Here is an 18775-nt window from a genome sequence, read left to right as displayed (position 1 = left end):
TTTCTCTGAATTTACTTTCAGATACTGCAGGAACCTGCTTTTCCTTGCAGTATTCTAAGTATTTATCTCGAAATATGGAAGAAATTATGAGATCACAATCCAAATACACTTTATTGGGGTACTGTTGCCTACTGTAATGACTGTTATATTTCGGTATGGCGTTGAGAAATTCTCTAACACTTTGTACAGCTTCATCTTGAAATTTATGTGGGCAGCTTCCATTTTTTTTCCCGAAAGAAATAAAGATGAGCTTATATCCTCTTCCTAATAGAAATATTTGTATAGTACTCAGTTTGAGTACATCCCTAACTTATAGCACATAGTAACATACAAACCTCTTCCATCTTCTTTTGGCACTGCAAATCCCTGCTTCATTTGATGTTGCAAATTCCTCACTCTTCGTGCATGTATCTGTGAGCCATGAACCCTTAGGAAAGCTTCCTTGCAGATCATGACTTCTATTCTGCATACCCTCACATTATAAGAAAATGTAACGTCCTTGGATGATATTTTCTTGGAAGTCTTTTTTGGATAGCTTTGAAAGAAATTATGACAAATACAACTAAATGAAATAAATACACAAAATATTAAATCATTTGTATTTAAATAGTGAACAAACTTCCGCTTTTCCGGTTCCATTTTCGTAAAGCTCATCAGGTAAGTATTCTGGGCATTAAAGTTTCCTATGTCCCAAAATGAAGAAAAATGTTTTCTTCCTCTCCAAGCAGTTTTGTGAAAAAGTACAGCCTGAACAGTCTTGTGGGTTTTTAAAGACTTATACCGCTGACCAGCATTTCGTCGACGTTTTGCTTTATTTTTCTTCCACTGATCAATATTTCGCTTTCTTTTCCATGAAGGCTTTGGTTTTTTGGGTGATTCTTCTTTTATTCTAATTATTTCAAGCTATAATATGAAGAGCGAAATAGTCTAAAAATGTGCGTGAGATATAGTCATAAGCCACACAAAACATTAAATTTCGCTAAAATCACATTAATGTGAAAATATTTTTGACACATCTTTTGCCTTTGAAACTACATTGTTGCACCATTAAGCAGTAATATAAATGTGCCCAGCAAGTTTCATCATTAACACACAGGATGGCTGTCAAATGCGTTGGCAATCTTGAGAGAAACAAAGTCACAAGCCACAGAAAATTAATCACCAGAAATAAACCGTTTTATATACTTACCAAAACATCATCTGATCTGGAACTGCTGGTCGATGGATGCCAAGATTCATCACTGTCAGGATCCAAAGGGTAAAGCTCTTCACTTCCACTACTGTCTGTGTCAGATATGCGTTGAAGACCTGAAAACCCTTCAGACGTTCTTGACCCACCTGCCATTTAGAGCCCTTCATATATATATATATATATATGTATATATACAGGGTGGTCCAAAAGTCCGGAAACACCCTCATAAAATTCTAATGGAGAGGCAAACAAGGAAACAGAGTCCCTACACTCGAGAAACGGGAAGGGGGAAACTTTATAGACTATGCCACCAACATGGCGGCCATCTTGAAAGCTGCCATCTTGGATTCAACTCCAAAATTTCAAATGGGAACGTGGTCATGTGACATATCAAACAGATAGAGAATTTCACCAGAAAAACAATGCCGTTGTTATTTTAAACGTAGCTTTATTCGTTCTCGGGTTATAGCAAGTTACATGTGGCAGCGGTGGGACGCTCGGTAGCATGTGTGTTATGTGCCGAAGAGATATTAAGCCGATGTTAGTCCCGAGAGACCACCAACAGCCATAGGAATGGCTCGATATGTTGCCCATTATGTTGGATTGTTAATGCTATCCTCCGAACCCAGCCCTGATGAACTTTCACCAACACATCTGGCTGAATTTGACCACACGCATCAACAATGCGCTGCTTTAGACGATGAAAATCCTGTATTTTCACAGAATAAACCAGTGCTTTGACATGACCCCAAAGATAAAAATCCAAAGGAGTCAAATCTGGTGAACGTGATGGCCACTCCACAGCACCCATACGCCCAATCCATATTTGAGGGAACTGCACATCCAGGTTTGCTCGCACATTGTGTCCATAATGTGGTGGGGCTCCATCATGCTGGAAGAATTCCGGAAATGTCCCATCCTCCGTTAACAACGAGGGAAACACTTTTTCATCCAATAATCTCAGATAACCGTTGGCTGTTAACGTACCATCAATAAAAAAAGGTCCAACGACTTTGGTACCCCACACACCACACCAGACCATCACTTTTTGTGAGTTGACCATTTTGGAAGCATCAATCCAGTGCGGATTTGTGTCGGACCAGTATCTGGGATTCTGCTTGTTCACTTCGCTATTGATAAAGAAATTGGCTTCATCACTGAACAGCACCTGATAGGAGGAACGTGGGTTTATCTGCACCTGCTGTGTCACCCATTCTGCGAACTGTACCCGACGGTCTGGGTCATCCTCGTTCAGGTGTTGGAGCAGCTGAATTTTGTACGGGTGCCATTTGTGCTGCGATAAAATTCGCAGTGTGGAAGTATGGCTAACCCCACATTCTTGTGACAGGCGACGAGTACTCCGTTGCGGACTCTTGCTAAATGATGCCATCGCGCTCACTGTTGTTGTTTCATCGGTGGCGGATTTTGGTGTTCCAGCCTTAGGTTTATCTGCGACAGAACCTGTTGCTCGGAATTTGGCCAAAAGCTTGGCAAGTGCGCTGTGAGTGATGGGCTGTCTGGTTGGGTGACGACTGTTGAAATCCTCAGCAATGACCCGTGTGCTTCTTTCTCCTGATATCAAGATGATTTCAATGCGTTCTTCATGTGTTAAAGACATTTTGTAACCTGTAAATAAGGAAACAATGATTAAAACGTTAGCATGACTAAATGATACCTAACAGTTAAACACATGTAACATATCAGGCATGGGATAGCCACTTTGCACCGTTTCAGACTCCATTTTATGACTTCTCAGTACGTAATACTCACGCTGCCGAGCGTCCCACTGCTGCCGCAAGTAATTGGCTATAACCAGAGAATGAATAAAGCTATGTTTAAAATAACAACGGCATTGTTTTTCTGGTGAAATTCTCTATCTGTTTGATATGTCGCATGACCACATTCCCATTTGAAATTTTGGATTTGAATCCAAGATGGCAGCTTTCAAGATGGCCGCCATGTTGGTGGCATAGCCTATAAGGTTTCCCTCTTCCCGTTCCTCTTGTGTAGGGACTCTGTTTCCTTGTTTGCTACTCCATTTGGATTTTATCAGGGTGTTTCCCGACTTTTGGACCACCCTGTATATATGCCTGCCACAGGCAAAGACAACGGTGCCATCTAGCGGCTGGTAGCAGACAAACATATACATATCCTATAAAGAGGGTATCGGATATATATAAAGAGGGTATTGGATATATATATGTTTGTCTGCTACCAGCCGCTAGATGCCACCGTTGCCTTTGCCTGTCCCTGTGGCAGGCATATACAGGGTGTTTCAAAAATGACCGGTATATTTGAAACGGCAATAAAAACTAAACGAGCAGCGATAGAAATACACCGTTTGTTGCAATATGCTTGGGACAACAGTACGTTTTCAGGCAGACAAACTTTCGAAATTACAGTAGTTACAATTTTCAACAACAGATGGCGCTGTGGTCTGGGAAACTCTATAGTACGATATTTTCCACATATCCACCATGTGTAGTAATAATATGACGTAGTCTCTGAATGAAATTACCCGAAACCTTTGACAACGTGTCTGGCGGAATGGCTTCACATGCAGATGAGATGTACTGCTTCAGCTGTTCAATTGTATCTGGATTCTGGCGGTACACCTGGTCTTTCAAGTGTCCCCACAGAAAGAAGTCACAGGGGTTCATGTCTGGCGAATAGGGAGGCCAATCCACGCCGCCTCCTGTATGTTTCGGATAGCCCAAAGCAATCACACGATCATCGAAATATTCATTCAGGAAATTAAAGACATCGGCCGTGCGATGTCGCCGGGCACCATCTTGCATAAACCACGAGGTGTTCCCAGTGTCGTCTAAGGCAGTTTGTACCGCCACAAATTCACGAAGAATGTCCAGATAGCGTGATGCAGTAATCGTTTCGGATCTGCAAAATGGGCCAATGATTCTTTTGGAAGAAATGGCGGCCCAGACCAGTACTTTTTGAGGATGCAGGGACGATGGGACTGCAACATGGGGCTTTTCAGTTCCCCATATGAGCCAGTTCTCTTTATTGACGAAGCTGTCCAGGTAAAAATAAGCTTCGTCAGTAAACCAAATGCTGCCCACATGCATATCGCCGTCATCAATCCTGTGCACTATATCGTTAGCGAATGTCTCTCGTGCAGCAATGGTAGCGGCGCTGAGGGGTTGCCGCATTTGAATTTTGTATAGATAGAGGCGTAAACTCTGGCGCATGAGACGATACATGGACGTTGGCGTCATTTGGACCGCAGCTGCAACACGGCGAACGGAAACCCGAGGCCGCTGTTGGATCACCTGCTGCACTAGCTGCGCGTTGCCCTCTGTGGTTGCCGTACGCGGTCGCCCTACCTTCCCAGCACGTTCATCCGTCACGTTCCCAGTCCGTTGAAATTTTTCAAACAGATCCTTTATTGTATCGCTTTTCGGTCCTTTGGTTACATTAAACCTCCTCTAGGCGGTGGAATTCCAACACCAGAAAAATCCTCTTTTCTAAGGATTAAACCATGTTGTCTACAGCACACTTGCACGTTGTGAACAGCACACGCTTACAGCAGAAAGACGACGTACAGAATGGCGCACCCACAGACTGCGTTGTCTTCTATATCTTTCACATCACTTGCAGCGCCATCTGTTGTTGAAAATTGTAACTACTGTAATTTCGAAAGTTTGTCCGCCTGAAAATGTACTGTTGTCCCAAGCATATTGCAACAAACGGTGTATTTCTATCGTTGCTCGTTTAGTTTTTATTGCCGTTTCAAATATACCGGTCATTTTTGAAACACCCTGTATATAAAGAGGGCATCGGAAAGCTTATGCGACAGTGGAAGAAGTGCATTGAAAAGCACGATGATTATGTTGATAAATGATATCACAAAACTGAGTACCGTTATTGTAATAAATTGTAAACATTTATTGCAATCAATTTTTTAGTGGCATTGTGTAAGAAAATTGCTTTCTTTACTCCAACCATCCCCCTTAAACGAAGTGTTTGTCTTCCCTCCCTCCCTCCCAGCTCAGATCCTGGGTACGCTCATCTTCGACAGACCGTCACCAAATGAGAAAGTAATAGTTTTAGCGAAACAGTAGCATGATAAATACTGTATGAAACATATAGTTCAGAATAATGTGATCTGTCTTAACCACTATCACTGCTTCTCTGTATTTGTCCTAACAAAGCGAGACGTATAGCTTCGAAACCCTTGATTATTTGTCTACTTTTCGTCATTTTTAGATCTGTGATGTCATTTTGTGACTAGAAAAATTTATATGTTGGTGGAGATCTTGGACGAAGGTTGGACTACATTTAACTGCTGCCCTCACACCTCTACCAGGACGCCGCACTCAGAGTACTTCTGGTTGGGGGCGGGGGGGGGGGGTCAGTAAGGGAGGTGCGACCTGCGAAAGTATTGTTGTTTCTGCGGAACCACTGCTGGCCTAGATACCGCTTTCTTCGCAGCCCAGTTTGCTGTTACTAGTAAAACATGGCATCTTACCCTGCTGAAGTTTTGTTAAAGAGTAACCAGAGGTTATTCAAGAGGCACCGCATCTTCAGACTCTAACGTATCTACACAATAGGAGAAAGAATTGTGTTTTTCCCTTTTGTTTTAACGATAAACTCGTATCATCTTAAAACACCTTACGATAACAGATTAATGTTACCAAGTAACATAATATCTGTGAAATAGCAAATGAAAGTAGACTTCATTCAAATTTTTTTAAATGATTAGCTTTGTCTGTGATGAGATGCTGAGAGCGATGGTTGCCCGAGCCAGACATGCTGTGTAATAAAAATGCTTACGCGGAAAATATAATTGCCAATGTTGTTAAAAGCAGTACTTTTTTACTTACTTTTCTGTGAAATAATGAAAGAAGAGTTACTGGTGGTAAATTCGCCGTACGACGGAAGCAAAATCACGTTCGATCGCTGAATCCAGGCTACACGAACATAATATGCGACATGTTGAGCGGACCACAGTTAACTCACAGGTACTTAAATACGATTAAATGCCGAGGTAAAAGAGGATATTCACTATTTCAAACCCATCGGCACCAACGTTAAGGCAGAAGATACAATTTATGCAAATGTTGTTGTTGTTTGTGGTGGTGGTAAGTTCCTGTGGGACTAAACTGCTGAGATCATCGGTCCCTAGGTTTACACACTACTTAAGCTAACTTAAACTAACTTACGCTAAGGACAACATACACACCCATGCCCGAGGGAGGACTCGAACCTCCGACAGGGGGAGCCGCGCAAATGGTGGTAAGTCGACAAGACCTCGCGACTACTCCGCGCGGCTACCCAGCGCGGCTATATATGTTAACATAGTGTTACAAAAGGTCATTCTAAAACTTTTATGTAATGTTCTTCTTTCAGTTTCTGTGAGGGTCACCTTAAAACTATGTAATCCAACAGCTCAGCCAAATACAAGTCTACAGGGTTTCGTGGCCGTTGTCATAGATGATAAAATCTGAGTCATTAGGCCTCTCCCAATTTGAAATTAATTATAAAACGGTCTAAATCACAAAGGCATGTTTATTAAAAGGCCAACTGGTATAGTCGTTTAGTGGTTCCTGCTGCATGCACATCCACTGTCCATCAACATGGCTGAAGTTCTGAAGGTCTTGTGACCGAAACCGGTCACCTTCTAATAAACGTACCTTTGCGATTTAGACTGTTTTGTAATTAATTTCACATATTGCATTGTGAGCGCTGGCATTCTTCAGCCATGTTTTCAAAAATTGTCTTTTCAAGTTTCTTTACTGCTCGATGTTTCGATACCTCGACTGGAATTTCCTTCGGGGTTTATGCCCTTGGATGAATGAACAATGTGGAAAGAACATCACTATGTTTTTACTTATAAATGCTACTGTAGAAATACTGCCATTGGTGGACCTTCAGAAATGGTTCAAATGGCTCTGAGCACTATGGGACTTAACTTCTGAGGTCATTAATCCCCTAGAACTTAGAACTACGTAAACCTAACTAACCTAAGGCCATCACACACATCCATGCCCGTGGTAGGTTTCGAACCTGCGACCGTGGCGGTCACGCGGTTCCAGACTGAAGCGCCTAGAACTGCACGGGGTGGACCGTCATAGCTGGTAAAAGCTGAAAGCGGAATCTAACAGAGAGTGGAAACTTAAAAGCCGGCCGCTGTGTCCGAGCAGTTCTAGGCGCTTCATACCGGAACCGCGCTGCTGCTACGGTCGTAGGTCCGAATCCTGCCTCGGGCATGTGTGTGATGTCCTTAGCTTAGTTAGGTTTAAGTAGTTCTAATTCTAGGTTGTTGATGACCTCAGATGTTAAGTCCCATAGTGCTTAGAGCCATTCGACCCATTTTTTTAAATCTAAAACTTTTGTCGTTGTTGTTGTTGATGTGGCCTCTGTTGCTTCCCGGTAATGGTTTATGTTCGTCGCTCGCCTTGGGGTTTGTTTACTTCCGTGACAGCGGGTAGCCACGAGGGTGGAAGACTGTAGCCGTCATCTCGATCTAAATTACATTCATTAATTGTTGCTCCGATTGATTCACAACTTTCCTTATATAAGTACTACTTTCCATGAGTACTACGTTCCTGTTGGTGATCTGCTACCGCTGATTTCACATTTTGTTTTAAGCACATGTGACGATCGTGCACTCTAGCGTATTCTTTTACTGTCCTTGCAGTTTCGTCGATATGTACTTCGCGGCAACCAAAATCCGCCGCATATACTCGCGCAGTTTGGAGGTGGCAGGCACGACGATTGTGGGTCGAAGGAAGTCTTTTGTGCTGACTGACAAATATAGTCCTCATACCGTTTTTTTCCGAAAGATTGTACCTACGTGACTGGTTATTCAAGTCTCGAACGGTAACCTTATAGAATGCGCTGAAAGTTGACCGTTAATATTGTTTACATTGTTACGAGGGGCGTTCAATAAGTAAGGCGACATATTTTTTTTCTTGTTCTATTTCGCTTGAAAAAAATGTGGAATTTGTTGTGAGACATGGCGGAATATTTGCGCTTTAGCTTTTATAGTGTCATGAAGTTCCGACAGGTGGAGGTGCAATGCGTAGGGTCTGTAACGGAGGTGTTCTCCAGGTAGAGCTGTAATTCATATCCTTTTAGCGGAAAACCAGAGAATCACAGACATTCATAGGCGCTTGCAGAATGTCTGCCGTAGTGAACAAAAGCATGGAGAGCCGTTTGCGAGGCGTCTGCCATCACCTTAACAAAGTCGAGCAAACCTATCCAATCTCCAGTCCGCAGGCCGGCCGCAAGCCGCTGTAACACCTGCATTGTTAGAACGTGTGGATACTCTCATTCGAGGTGATCGACGGATGACAATCAGACACCTCGCTGCTCAACTGAACGTCTCTCTTGGTAGTACTTTCTCAAAGGTGTGTGCCCGATGCATAACTCACTGCCTAACAGAAGACCTACCGAGTTAATTGCGCGTTACGATTCTGATAGTGGCCCGTTTTTGGATTCTGGAGACGTTATTAATGGAGCGAGAGGTTAGCTACGGCAGCGACCAGCCTAGTGGTACCATGCGCACGCACAGGTCCCCGCTGTAAAGAGGCGTAAGGCCGTCGCATGAAACGGAGACTCTGTTGAAAAACTGAGTTTTATAGCCCAAAAGATTGAAGAATAATATTGTGTACTGTAATCCTGAATAAAGCAGATCTATTTTCAGAAAGAAAGTGTTGCATAATGTACTAAATGCCCCTCGCATTATTACCGCTTCCTCTGAATGCCCTATTTACGGAAAGGTTACCATATCCGTTGGCCAGCAGTTTTTCCTTAAGAAAATCTAGCTCTGATCGCAAGCTCCTTGTGTTGGTAGAATTCTTCTAAACTCGGTGTCCTAGAATTTTTTCAGGTTTTCAGATCAGCACAGCCGAGAACGGAATGCTGATCTTCATCTCCACCTTTATGATGAAGCTAACTTTCTGATTCAGAAACTCGTGGAATTTGCTTAGGTCTTTCTTGCTATGTGGTCTTACAACGTATCATCCATATCGCGGAGCCGACAAGACACTTCCATAAGAATGCGTGATGTCTGCTCTTTCGGACATATCCGAAAGAAGAAACACCGCGCGGAATCCGCAGCTTGATACATGTTGTGTAGTTGAAGGTGGAGGGGGAGAAAGAAAAGTGAAGGAACTAATGATAGCAGCTGCATCGGGACATTACATGGAATCAGAGACGACGATTAAAAATGTATGCCGGTCCGGGACTCGAAACCGGGATCTGCTTCTTATTAGACAGTTTCAGTAACCACTGCGCAATCAGGAGATTTTTTGTCGCAAATTCACGGAATGATTCGGGACGTTCCCCAGGAGACTCACGTTCCCACGTGTCCCTGTCTATACCGTCCATGCTCGCCGATTTCAGATTCCCGCTAAAAACCGAACGAAACATGCATCTCAGAATGCATTCATATAAATCAGACACTCCGATGGGCAACGAATCCACAGTATCCAGTGCGGATGCACGTTGAGTTTGACATGCCCGAAACGGACGCAAAAGTCAGTACTGGCTCCTTCAGTGCTGTCTCTATGCCTACTGTGGAGCAAGTGTCAGGCTTAGGCGCAAATTGAGAAGCGTATAGCACGTGTGACGTGACACGACACTACAGCGCGACACGCACGTGCCGCACGAATCTTTCTCAAACGATTTTACAGAAACTACTCTCTGAAAATATATGATTTCTGCCTTACTTGTAGCGTTATATGTCAGCTTCGTGACGAAGTCCCGATCACCTCGCTAATGACCATTCTTACTGTGATGTACACATTTTAGTAAGACACTACGCAAAACTAAAAAAGTTTGCAACGAAAATTAGGGGTCGCTATGAATTTGCGTTTGGTGCGTATTACACTATATGTTGCTGCGTATGAAATTTAGCTAACATGCTGAATTTTTGTTTAGAGTTGGGAGGAGATCTTTATCTGCCCCCGATCTCGAGAATATGGATCCCATGTAGCGCGCTCATTTCCGAACTCACGCCCGCGAGAATGAAATACTCGCAACATCTCTCGTATCTCCTAAAACGCTAGAGACATCGAAACGAAAGTTTGGCGAATGATAGCACACAAGGAGGAGAGTGTTTTGCCAATTATTAAACACACGGAACTTTATCTATGGCGATATATCGCTACATTTCTTCTTTTACGTTACTGCAAACCGATACTATGAGGTTTTTCGTAAGCTATAGAGCTCTGTGATTGCCAATTACTTGTTTAATAAGGCCCTCCGTTTCGGAATTCTGTCTCAATAGCTGCTGTGAGATGAGTTTGGCAAATTACATTGTGACAAAGGAAGTACAATTAACCCAGTCACCAAGAGAAATGTGGCCTTATAAATGGTGTTGCTTCTTCGAATGAGAAAAGTTTAACAACTCACACAAAAACAGATTGGCAATTCTGTTGGAATTTTGGTGGAATCACCGTAACCCATCGTATTTTTAACACTGAGCGACTGGAATGGAAATTTACCAAAGGATTTTATTCCTTCTCTTGATCTGAGCAGTATTAAAATAATGACGAGCGTTCCTTCAGGCGGAATGATAGGCACATGCCAGATACTGTTTACTCACCTAGGGCTTGCCAAACTTTCAATGCGTGATCGCGAATAAAATAGTTGTTATTGAGAAAAATAAACAATTGATCTGTCGCACAACACAATGGTCAGTGTATTGTCAGCAGCGAAGGATAATGCGCGCGACAAGCTAGTGATGTGTGCCTTGTGAGATGGAGTTCGAAAAACATTGTCATGTAAGTAGATCTGCCTTTGTCAGCAGCACATTTCAACAAATTAAATATATCTAATCATAACACTCTTTTAGGATATTCCTACTTTCGTAATAATACCGACCATTTTCTTCATTTTTGTAGCCTGTTGTTGTATAATTAGTTTATTAATGCTGATAATGTCCGTGCAACAATTAAAATGCTTTTTCTCATCAAGGCGAACCAATTAAAACATAGTTATTTGTGACTGCTCTTCGACTATCTCTAGCTTGCAGTGGAAATATGTTGTTCACATGCATGTAGTACAGTGTGTCGTATTACATTATTACATCCATATCAGAGTAATCACAGTGAAACTTCTATACTTCAGATCTTGGACGCTTTTTACAACAAGCACAAAGGGATCACACCTGCGGAAATTATCCCTTCCTAAATTTTTGTAACAGATCGTACAGATAAGGCAGCTTACTAGGCAGCGAGAATATAACCGAGCTTTACTTTCCTGCCTTGATTCTTAATCACATGATTTTATAATATTCCTTGCTTCCTTATTCACTACCCGCTGTCCCTTCTTGCGATCTGAAAACATCGCGGAGGCATATGGTGCAATTCCAGCGCCAATGGCTCATCAGTTACTGAAGTATACATTTTTCTTGACAGAAGAAAAATAAAACAAAACTATGCACATATAAATAACAGAAAAGTATAACGTGCTAACGAAGATAGCTGGAGCGTTTAAATAACGAAAAACGAAACACTACCCAAAGGCAATAAAATTCAGTACACAGTAACGCAAAATTTATCGTACTGGCAATACTACCACTGCTGATATGCGCCGTTCCGATGTGAGCATATGGCTGGGCTACTCTTCCGCTCCCCGCCTCAAATTTCCCACGGTGCTAGCGAGGCACGCGCGACGCGCGGCGCGAGAAACTGTGCCTCAACCACAACGCCGCGCGACCTGGCGCAGGCGCGTGTCGCGTCCCAGTAGCGTCGCGTCGCAATTTGCGCGGTTCCATTTGAACCTGTGATGTTACAAAAACGCGCGCTGCGCTGCGTCACGCCACACGCGCTATACGCGTCTCTTTTTGCGCCTAGCCTGCATCCTGAGGGGACTACGTGTGGCTCGTTGGGAAAGGCTGCGCCGCCGAGAGGCGAAGTGACGCCGACCCAGCCGCTTCTGCCCGCCAGCCTGCCGCAAGGTGTTGATTGGGCATTGCTCTCAATTCGAACGACCCGCTTAGGCCGTTCGCCGCCTCGTCGGCCCATTTTCACCGCCAGACCGAAGTTCAGCGTCAGTCCCGCCTGTACTTCTGATACAGCCGCACGTCCGTCTCGTCGTACACCCCAGCCAGCCATCCATCTTCACTGGAGCTGCTTCCGCGGTGACGCGATATCGACTTCCTAGTTTGCATCTGTCAACGGTGAAAGCTGCGTCCTTCGATTGAGCCTGGATCTCTGCAAGGTACTAATTCGACGTTTAGATTAATATGTAGTCGAAAAATTACTCTTTTTACGTACAGAAAACTACTACTCTAGCCACTTAATTGTTTCCTTATATAATATATAATATCTGTGGTGTCTTTAGGTACTTCTGTTGCCGGAATGTAGTGGGAGTGGAGTGCGAAGCCTCACCACGTACTCGTTACGTTAGTTCAAAGTGTTAATTAATTAGAGATATGTCTTTTCCTGTAAACGTCCACCGTCATTACATTTTTAACCAATTTTCTTCAACGGTTTGCAAAAGTTCCTTTTCGGCTTTTGCTGAGTTACGCTAACACCAGTATGAAACTTCTTGTCGTTCAAAAAAAATTCTTTTCTTCGTACTGCGTTTACTGCATTCTCTTACTGCTGCTCGAAAAATATTTTTTACCATATTTTGGAGCCGACGGGTTATTAATTATTTTTGAATTATATAATTTTTTTTACTAGATGTAGAGGCCTTTTTTAATCTTTATTTTTTACTTATTCATCTGATTAGTTTGAAGAGGCTAGCCACAACCTCCGCTCCTTTGCCAAGCTATCCATCTGACTGAATTACTTACCCCCAACGATCAAAATTTTTACAACCTCGGATTTTCTGCTTACGTTTTACCCTCTGCAGCTCCCTATATGACCATAGAAGCTATGACCTGGGGTGTTAACACATGTCCTGTGATCCGGTCCCTTCTAATTTTCAGTGTTTTCCGTACTTTCCCTTTTTCGTACAATCTGTGGACACTTCCCCATTCCTTACGTTATCAGTCCACTTAATTCCAGCATCTATCTATAGCATCATTTCTTAAATGTTTCGACTCTCTTTTTTCCAATTTTCCCAAAGTCCATGTTTCACGTCTATACAGTGTTGTGTTTCGTACAGAGATTCTCAGAAATTTCTTTGTCAAATTAATGTCTCATACCAGAAGGTTCCTTTTCACGAGGATGCACCTCTTCTGTACGTGCTAGCCTGCTGTTTATGTGTACCTTGCCTCGTACATCGCTTGCTATTTTGCTTCCAAGATAGTAAAATACCTTAACTTCGTTTACTCCGTGACCACCAATTTTGATAAGTTTCTCGCTTATTTCATTTTAGCTACTTCTCTTACTTTTGCCTTTTACCGATTTACTTCTAATCGATGTTCTTCTATACTTCCACTAACGATAGAACTGTCACCAGCGAATCATGCCGCTGGTGTTCTCCCATCCTCAATTTTAACCTCAGTCCTGCTTAACCCTTCTTTTATTTCATTTATTGGTTGTTCGATGCATAGACTGAACAGTAGGGGTGAGAGACAATATTCCTGCCTTGTATCTTTTCCAATCTGAGTACTTCGCTCTTGGGTATACATTCTCACTGTTCTCTCTTGGTTCTTGTACATATAATATATATTATACCTTACTTCTATTTTAGTCTGATAATCAGCAACAAATTGCATTCATTTCCACTACCAAAAGCTTTTCCTTTGTGGATAAAACTCTATTTCTCTTAAGTCTTGCTTCTATTACTGTGCGCAAAATCAGATCTGCCTCTCTTACGCCTTTACCTTCCAGAAAGCCAAACTGATCGTCATCCAACTGCTTCCCTATTTCCTTGTTCCATTATTTTGTAAATTCATTTTGCCTAACTTGAATGCACCAGTTGTCGCAATACTGACGTTAAATATGTGACTGAATCTAACCGACGGAAGAGTAAGGACCAAAAGTCTTACCAAAGTTATAGTTAAGAAATTGGATAGTTCCTGTATGCCATCACATAATTTAGTTCACTGCAACCATATTCAACCAGCACCATCACAGACAAAACAGTTTAGGATTATTCCACTGTGGTTGTTATGAAAATCTCTAAACCGATTGCACAATTCTAAAATGGCTTAGCTATAAGAAGTACTGATCGGCGTCAGTTGTTCGTTGTAAAATTCTTCACACAATGGCATTCATTCGTCTTTATACAGTGACTTTGTGTAGTGATGTGCTACTCCTTGTGAATAAGTGGTAGTTTTGAGGACTCGAATCCTAATTGTTAGTGAACGCGAAGAGTTTTCCCTCTTTCCTCTTTCGTGGTATCTGGGCCACCTGCAGCCGGTCACCTAGCGGAGTCGAAGGTTAACGTTCTGTCATAAGCGTACAGCTGAAACGTCTGGCTGTCGCCTGGGAGACCACAGTAAATGGTAAAACGGCGCTTAACGTTTACGGGTTGATAAAGGGACTTCTTAGGAACGCGTTAAACTTTGTCCTTAGCGCGGCTAGAGAGGGAAGTTGCATTTATGTTCTCAATTTACATGCTAGTTTCATTTTAAGCTTCCAAGTTGTTATAACCAGGAATAACACAATAACCTCGTCAGTCTGGTTTATTAAATCACAAATCACTTTTTAAAAATTATGTTAGATAAGCGTCTACCCAGGCTCACACTCAGAAGTAACGCATAATTAAAGTTTGGTTATACCAATGTCCAAATGTGCATAGTGGGGTGCACGTCCCGTAATTATTCCCAAGTCCAGTGAAGTTCAGTCTCTCCAAGTGAAGTCGCTAGATTTCCGCCGAGCAGACAGGTAACCTCGAGTGGTGCGGGGAGTCATCCACAAGCAGCTGGAACACGGGGTACTGCTCTTCCCGATGAGAACTGTCGTTTGCGGCGGCGGCCGGGTTTATATAAGGCTTGCTAGTTAATGGATCCGTCGGCTGGGGTCGCTGTTTTCCAGGGAAAACCAATCGCAATGTTTCCTGGCGTAGCCAATTGCTGTGTGCTGACAAACGCGCGCGCGCGAAGGCGGCCAGCGATGGTAGCCGCGAGCCGCCCGCAGAAGTGCGGCCAGCGATGTATTTCTCGGCCACGTGTGAAGATGGCCAGCGATGGAAGCAGCGGACCGCCCAGAGAAGTGCGGCCAGTGATGTATTTGGCGGCCGCGTACTGGAGCGCGTTGTTCGGTGTTTGTTGGAAGTGGTGTATACCACACAAGTGTTGAAAACTTAAGTCCTCAAAGGACGTCCGGAGCCTTCTTCAACTATTATAAGGGGGACATATAACTTGCACTACTATTTACTATGTTTTGTGGTCTTCAGTCCGAAGACTGATTTAATGCAGCACTCCATGCTACTACTTACACCGGGTATTAAAAAAAAAAAGTGTCAAATACATTTGAGAGATGGTGGTACTCATCGATCAAATATGGGTCCAAAAGTGCTGACTTTCTGCGATGAACACGTGTTTACAGGAGGTGTGGAACGTAGTGTCCGTTCATCACAATGCACCACTCCGGCGCAAGGAATGACGCACCCTTTGAAGTAAACCCGGTTGTTGTTGTACCTCGTGGCACACATTGAAGTTGCCACGTTGTAGAGCCCACACGTCGGTTATTGGCGTGGCGTAGATCAATTCCTTGAAGTGTCCCCATAATCAAAAGTAGAGGAGACTAATGTCTTGATGTGTGGGGAACGAGCAGGCCAACGTGTGCCCCCCGCCCCCTCGCCAACCACCTCCACCCCGACAAATCACCAACCCAGTGGTTCTGAAATGGTCTGCGTCAGATGTTCGCGGACATCATAACGAAAGTGTGCTGGTGCCCCATCATGCATGAACCACGTTTGCGTTCGTTGCTGCAGTGGCACAGCCTCCAGCAAGGTAGACAATACATTAATGAGAAAGTCCAGATATTGCGCCCCCAATTAACCTTTGTGGTATGAGCCAATTAATCTATCGCGATCTACGCATGCCAATACGTTGATTGAAAATCAGTGCTGATGCCCTCTTTCCTGAATTGCTTGCAGATTTACATCTGCCTATTAATACCGGCTATGGAAATTCACAATACCGTCTCTTGTGAAGCATTACTCATCGGTAAATAAGGTCTTGGATGTGAACATTGGATCTGCGGCAAACTTCTGCAATGGCCATCCACAAAAACGCCCTCTGCCATGACGATCCTGTGGCCTTAGGGCCTGAACGCCCTGTAAATCACGTGGGTGTTTCAATTGTTCATGAAGTACCCCCCCCCCTCCTCCCCCCCCCCTCCCCCCGACAAAATAGTGAGACCGCCTTCTGCAGCTGCAAATAGTCACACACTGGTCCCAGGATTTTCTTCCATTCAGAAGTAGTACATGCTCCTCCGTATCAGGCGTCCGGAATCTGCGGGGCTTTCCAGTGTCGGTCCTTCAAGGTGCAAGGGCACCTGTGTCCCTCAGACGCTGGAAAAGCCTTCCGGACAGCTTATCAGAGGGCACTTGCGCTGTGGATATTTTTCAGCACAGAGGGCACGGCACAGGTTTGCAGGCTACCTCTATTTGCTAAACCGTAGTAGAATATCATATCCGCCATTTCAGTTGTCGACTATTAGGATTCCATTGCTAACAAGTGGTGTAAGAGAGAAAATGTAAATGTACTACACCATTTGTTTGTACAAACTACACAATAACAGTAAAGTGAATCTGCGTTTGGAACAAGTTAAAACATCAAGAACCTGGGGTTGACAATGTAAATCAGTCCACCTAATGGTAGATAAAGTATTGTGAATAAGACATCATAATACCCTGCCGGCAAATTTGACGGAGCGCCAATGCGACGAGTGTGCTAATATCCGCAACCAAGGGTCGTGCTGCCCATTCTATACACGTGCTTATCTGAGAAAGTATGCGTTTCCGCACCCATGTTTATTGGACTTACTTGTCTTGTTTCGATGAGTACTATCACCTCTCAGAGTGTTCACACTTTTTGAACATCCTCTATTCATTTACAATTAATGAAACGTGCAACATGTTTGGAAACTTTCCTTGGTACATCTTCGCTCCCGTTAGTCGACTTTAACTATCTGGGGAGAATCTTTCTTTATTTACGATGCCGCTCTTGAACATCTCATATCCACTTATCACATGACCAGGTTACATACTCATTACGAGCTTAGTTCTAAAATGTAAATTTGATGTTTATATGCTAGACTCTACCACAATGGCTATCGGGGCCGTTGAAAGGCCACTTTATTATATTTCTGATGCATAACGCCGAGAACACTACGTTGTAAGTGTTGGTTGCCGTACTCAGAAAGAACCCCTTGAGTGCGAGACCGCTATTTCAATCTTTAGTAAAGCTCATTTGGAAGTGTTGTGCTAACAATTATGAAAGGAAAAAGTATTAGTTGCTGCTGGCTCACTGTGTGCATCAGGAGACCGACAGAAAATGAGTGTCCAGGAGGTGCAGGGATCAACCTTCGATGGGATGTGTGTATTACACTTCACAAAATTGACTTCGTCGGCTTTTAAGGAATGTTCAACAATCCTTTAACTTGCACCATGAACATCGAATGAGAAATGGTGCGCCACGGTGATCACGAAGGTTCACACCATCACTATCAAAGGTGAACTCATTGAGAGTTACAACCGTACAGAACGTTCATCTAGGTATCCACTCTTAAAGAATGCATATAGAATCATATTGGTATAACCGGGTGATGAGAACTGATGGAATGTGCTGCCAAGCAACCGAATGCGGAACAGCCCGTCTTGGAGCTTATGGTGAAACTCGCTATCCTTTAAGGCGTAGCTGCAGATACTCAGATTATATATTTTATAGGCACCGAAAACAACGAACATCCAGAGGCTGAATTTGTCCATTGATTCCAGGAGGTATGAACTGCAACGTCACACACTTTCCAAGAGGGATAGCTTTTTCTGAAGAAGAAATATTTTTATACGTAGACCGGGAACCAAGCAAAAGCAAATTATTTTGACGAGATACTGGCGAAAAGCAGTGACATACCATGGTTGTAGTTCTCTTGCGCCCACTTTTCTATTTTTGCTTGATGTGACATAAAATTCTCAACAGCCCTTGCAAGATCACGCACAAGATAAAGAATCGTTGAGGTCAGAGCACCAACTTCTCGTAGCACAATAAATAACTTTGTTATCCAGGTTAACATCGTGCATAAGTGTATACGAATGCGTTAAAGAATGGATGTTAGTTGTTCTTGATACAACTCTACTGGTACCTCTGATTTCCATGCATTTCTACTTCAAATCCCGATTGGTCGGAGTTGGAAACAGGGGGCGAGACTGGGGGTATCCAATGGCAAGCACAGCTTAAGGCTAAGGAACATAGATGAACTGCTTACTCGACGAACAGCTCACATCAGTGCTACAGCTCTAGTGGTGTTGATACAAAGAGCAATGGCAACGAAAGACAAAGCAACATTGCGTTATATCTGCAACAACAACTGCCGAAGTTGACATTTCGTCAGATAGAAACCCAATGAATTTCGCAGAGTGAGAAAGAATGGCAGATGAAATATTGGCGTTTCTGCAAGATGAGTCAGTGGAATGCGAGGTGTCGTATACGCTCACCTGTGCGGACAATTTACGTTAGGAGTACAATGATGACGTTACGTGATTAAC

The sequence above is a fragment of the Schistocerca piceifrons genome, chromosome 2 (assembly GCF_021461385.2).
Source record: "Schistocerca piceifrons isolate TAMUIC-IGC-003096 chromosome 2, iqSchPice1.1, whole genome shotgun sequence".
Taxonomy (NCBI): Eukaryota; Metazoa; Arthropoda; class Insecta; order Orthoptera; family Acrididae; genus Schistocerca; species Schistocerca piceifrons.
The sequence above is the reverse complement of the archived record's forward strand: the minus strand, read 5'-3'. Positions refer to the sequence as shown.